General features: G+C 42.4%; 1 pseudogene; it reads left to right on the plus strand.

The window, feature by feature from the left end:
- Positions 1-4076: 4076 nt before the first annotated feature.
- Positions 4077-4972, plus strand: LOC101565491 (annotated as a pseudogene).
- Positions 4973-5333: the final 361 nt, after the last annotated feature.

Genomic DNA, 5333 nt, shown 5'->3' on the forward strand with positions numbered 1-5333 from the left:
GAGGAAGCTCTCCGCACACTCAGTGGACCTGGGCTAGGACTGGGTCTGGGGGCTCCTGGAACTCGGCAGAAAATCCTACTCAGCGGGCGGGGTGGGTGAGGCACTGCGGAGTGGTGGGGGGCGGCCCAAGTGGCTGGGAGAGGGTCCGGCCCACTCTGCGCCTGGGCTGGGACTGTCTTGTAAATCTTAAGCAGTATTTGAAATAAAAGGAATAAAAAAATCTCTGAACTTTCTTTTTGTTTTCCAAACTAAAATTAGACAAATGTTTTATTCATGAACACCGAATATAAAATATTTCTATTTTAATAGTATTTGAGGTTAGAAAGTCTAATAGCAGTAGCACTGAATAAGAAATATGATCATTAAGTATCTCTACAAAGACCAGTTTAATGGGGATTGAAAGTTTCTTGCCACACACCAGCTCTGGTGGAAAGATGGACTTCTGAAACACTGGCAAGTGCGCAGTCCTGAATTAGCTTTTCTTTCTGTATTGTTAGGCCAGAAAAAGCCCTACTCAAAAAATTTTTAATTTAAAAAAAATTTTAATTCATCCAGTTGTGCCTGGCTTGGGTCTGGCTGTTGTGCTCAGTTTCTTCCTGCTGCAGCCCTTGGAAGTGAACCTGTTGTGCCCCTCTGGCCAGATGCTCTGCTCCTAGATTAGCTGGGTGGTTCTGGCCCCTAGCAGAGACTTCAGCTGCAGAGTTTCACAACAGGCCTGTATGCCAGGCCTGACCTGAGTCTGGAGGGGTCCTAAGAGCAGGACAGAAGGACTCACTGACAAGTGGGCCTGGGCTGGGTTCGGAGGTGTCCAGTGGTTGCAGGGGGCATGGAAGCTCTCCCACACACTTGCTGGGCCTGGGCTTGGGCTGTGTCTAACAGCCACCCTTTTAATTTTAAAAAGAAGAAGAAAAAAAGCCCCACAAAAGCAAAAACAAAACAACAAAACAATAAAAATGATACAGAATTTCAAAACAAGGATGATAGGAAATAAATAATAGTTGTTATAATATATATTATTATCTTCAAAGTAGTTTTGCAGATCACATGATGTAGGCATACAAAATCAATCAAATAATTGAGCATCAATTATTCCTTTCAATTTTCATAGCAAGGAAAACAAGGAACTAGCACTTTTTCATCTCTTTTGTCTCACTGGTTCTGAGTTGCATGGCCCAGTAACATTTGTCTCACAGACAAAATTTCAGCACTTCTTACTTCTTTACTTGTTATGGCTTGTGTCTAGATTTCCCCCCAAAGTTTCATGTGGTTATAGAGATTTTTTGGAGATAACTGCATCTAGAATTTGTGATTGATTTATAGTTCAATGGTAGGATTAATGTGCTCGGATTAAGGGTGGGTGACTGGTGGTTTAGTCTACTGATTGGTTTGGTATCATCCTAATCCTGGTAGACTGGATACAATGTAAGGGACAGAAAGAGGTTTGTCTTCCTCCCTCTCTCCTTCCCTTCTTCCCCCTCCCTCCCTTATATTTGCTGTCTTCTGCTGCTATGAACTGTTGCTCCACTGCCATGTGCCACTTTGCCTTGGAGCCAACTGAGTATGGACTGAACCTGCACAAACTGTGAGCAGAATATACTTTTCCTCCTTAACTTTGGGTGTCAGGTATTTTCTCAACAAGGAGAAAAAATAACTAAGACAGTACCTTTGGGAGGACCTCTATTATTACATCAAGCAAAGTAAAAGTTCTAACATATGATGACTCTTGTCACCTGGTGTTCTTTCTTCAACACTCTGTCTTGAGGAAATGCTAAGTGCAGTAGGAATATTGACTGCTTTTCCTCCAAACAGCCCAGATTTGTTGATTTTCAATGTAGAAGCTTGTACAGTGGAGCATGAAAATCATAAATGAAACATGGGAATTTCTCATTTGCCTTAGTTACCTGAAAGATAGACAGTTCAGCTTAGCACAGGTAGAGAGAAACAAGGGAAGCTGGCTCTGAGGAAATTTCTCACATGGGATTATCCCACTGGAATTGATTTGTAGGTTTCTTCTAGGAAAATAGCTGAAGAACTAAAGTTGGTTAGCTTTGAAGGAAATATACTTGGGCTGGATGATGGTATGCATGATAGATGTTCATACTTATATATTCTAAAAGAACACAGATGAAATTTTTCTCTCTGAGTTTTAGAAATGGAAGCTTGAGTAACTGGCAAGTCTCTAAAAGGGAAGTTTGGGAAGAAGTTGACACATTTGATACTGTACAGCTTGAATGGGGAGTACAGATGTCCCTGAATCCTAAGGACACTGATTTTAGGGTAGCATTTCTTGATATAAGAAGAGGCTCATAGCTCCCCTTTCACATGACAGCTAAGGTGCAGGTAGTTGGCATGGAGAGCTGTGCCCCAGAAGGGGGTTGCCAGCTGTAAGCAGAAGGAATGGCCTGAAATATGTTGAGGCTGGTCAGCGTCTGTGCAATGGTTGATCCCTGAGCTTGGGTAACATGCTTGCTAATGGCTCACTATGATCCAACCCAAAGCCCAGCCCAGCATTCTCTTTGCCATGTCAGAAGGTGAACTAGCACCATGGGAGGACCCTGGCTAGCATCACAGGGCTACAGCATGTGGAAACTGATGTTTGTGGGAATCTAGGTCAGAGAGGTTTCAGGAGACCCCTCTAAGATGGGGTCTGGTGAGGAGAGTGATGGCTCCATGCTACAAGTGTCTCTCAGGTGTCCTTTGTCCACTTTACGATCTTGCTTTTATGGACTAGGCCATGAAGATGTAGACCTTGCTTAGTATTTGGAATTTCAGGTGAACCAGTGTATTCAATACATTCTTTGTTCCAAGAAACTTAGTAGGGAGTAGGAAGTGGTTCATACCCTAAGTGGAGACTTTACTCCTAAGTGGGACTCTTTTGGGGAGATCCTGGAGCTCTGTCTAACAACCAGCTATATTTATTTATTTATTTTGATACCAGGGATCAAACTCAGGACTTTGTGCTTGCCAGGCATGTGCTTATGCTACTAAGCTACCTCTTTGGTGAAGCTGTGTTTAAAATAAACATCTTCATTTTAAATATTGATTCTGAAGATTGCAGAAGGAAACATAATTTCATGAGCTTTGTCTCTGGAGTATAGGAGAAGGAGCTGTTGAAGGGCAGAAAGAACATATCTTCTCCGGCAGGCTGCTCATGGGAGATGAGCAGCTTTATCTTTCAGTCTTGGGGTTTGTAACTTTCTGGTAGGTGAGGAGGGGTCGGGGCTGGTAGCCACAGGAACTGTGCGTTCATGTTTTCTGCTCTCATCCTAAATTGGCTGTCCTCGCGACCAGAAGTTTTCCCCAGCATCGCATTATGGGTTTCCAGAGGTAAAGCTGAGACCTGATGTTCTGGGATTTCAAGAACAGTCTTTACCTTGCCCTGTGTCTGGGTTGGGATGTGGGTAGGGACTTTATTTATTTATTTATTTATTTATTTTTTCCTCAGTAACTTTATTGAAAATCAATAATAATTATATAGTAAATTAAAAATTGTACACAAATATTGAAATGTGAAAGATATAAGATGTAGACAGAGAATTTTAGAAAAATATTTCTGAAATGAATACATAACATGAGATTAATAATAGATTGCACATTGTAAAAATTATTTACAAACTTAAATGAATATAACAATAAAAATTGTCTAAAATAAAAATGAAGAGGAATTTACAGGTCAGCCATATAATAGTTCACTCTGTGCCAAAATCAAGAAACTTATATTCATATAATTAGAATTCTCAAATTAGAATGGGATAGGCAATGAATATTTAAAGATTTAAAATTTCTGAATTTAGTTAAAATCATAGAACCACATTTCCAAGAAAAAAATGAATCTTTTGCACAAGAAATATGAATAAAATCATACCAAGATACACAAAAATGAAACTGCCCCAAACTAATTGTAAAGATAAAAATCATTAAAGCACATACATCGAAAAATATTGAGTGCACTTGCGCGGCGAGGCGGGGAGGGGCGCGCCAGGAAGCGCGCCGAGAGCGTTAAAGGCCGCTATGTGGACTCCTGGCGCGACTGTAGCGGTGCACAGGCACGGGGTGTCTCTTTGTCACTTCGTGGCATGCGGGTTGGTGGCTCTTCAGTGGCGGTGGCGGTGGTCGTGGGCACCTTGAGCGGCTTTACCAGCGAGGAGCGCGCGGCGCCCTTCACCCTCGAGTTCCGCGTCTTCCTCAAAAATGAAAAATGACAGTGTGTGTCTCCATTTCATGATATTCCGATTTATGCAGATAAGAACGTGTTCCACATGGTAATTGAAGTTCCACGCTGGTCTCATGCGAAAATGGAGATCGCTACAAGGACCCTCTGAATCCAATTAAGCAAGATGTGAAAAAGGGCAGACACCCTTATGTTGCAAATTTATTCCCTTATAAAGCGTATATCTGGAACTCCGGTGCCATCCTTCAGACTTGGGAAGACCCAGGACACAGTGACAAACATATCGGCTGTAGTGGTGACAATGACCGAAATGATGTTCGTGAAATTGGAAGCAAGGTGTGTGCGAGAGGTGAGATCATCCGGGCACAAGTCCTGGGCGTCCTGGCTACCATCCACAAAGGGGAGACTGACTGGAAAGTCATTGCCATTAGTGTGGACGATCCTGATGCAGCCAACTACAAGGATATTAATGATGTTGAACGGCTGAAATCTGGCTACCTGAAAGCTGCTGTGAACTGGTTCCTGATGGAAAACCAGAAAATGAATTTGCTTTCAATGTGGAATTTAAAGAGAAGGACTTTGCAGTTGATATCATTAAAAGCATTCATGACTACTGGAAAGCATTAGTAACTAACGAAACGGGAAAGGAATCAGTTGCATGAACACAACAGTGTCTGAGAGCCCTTTCAAATGTGACCCTGACGCTGCCAAAGCCATGCGGACGCATTACCGCCACCACGTGACTCTGACTGCGCCGTACCAACAGATGTGGAGAAGTGGTTCCATCACCAGAAAAACTGATGACACCGCTTTAGAAGACAGCTGAGAGCTGGGCATGGTGGCGCATGCCTGTAATCCCAGCACTTGGGAGGCCAAGGCAGGAGGATTGCCCAAAGTTCGAGGCCAGCCTGGGCTATATAGTGAGTTTAGGAGCAGCCTGAACTACAAGAAAGACCCTGCCTCAAAGGAAAAAATAAATAAATAAATAAATATTAAAAAAAAGAAAAAGACAAACTGATATTGCTGCATCCTGCTCATCTGGAATTATTAGATGCAAAAGTAGTAGCTTTCCAAAGCTCTAGATGTAGAAATGTCATCTGACTAAAGCCATTTTGCTGAGAACAGTGCAATACATTCAGAAAGTGATTGGTCTGAAACCATT

The sequence above is a fragment of the Octodon degus genome, unplaced genomic scaffold (assembly GCF_000260255.1).
Source record: "Octodon degus isolate 3935 unplaced genomic scaffold, OctDeg1.0 scaffold00307, whole genome shotgun sequence".
NCBI lineage: Eukaryota > Metazoa > Chordata > Mammalia > Rodentia > Octodontidae > Octodon > Octodon degus.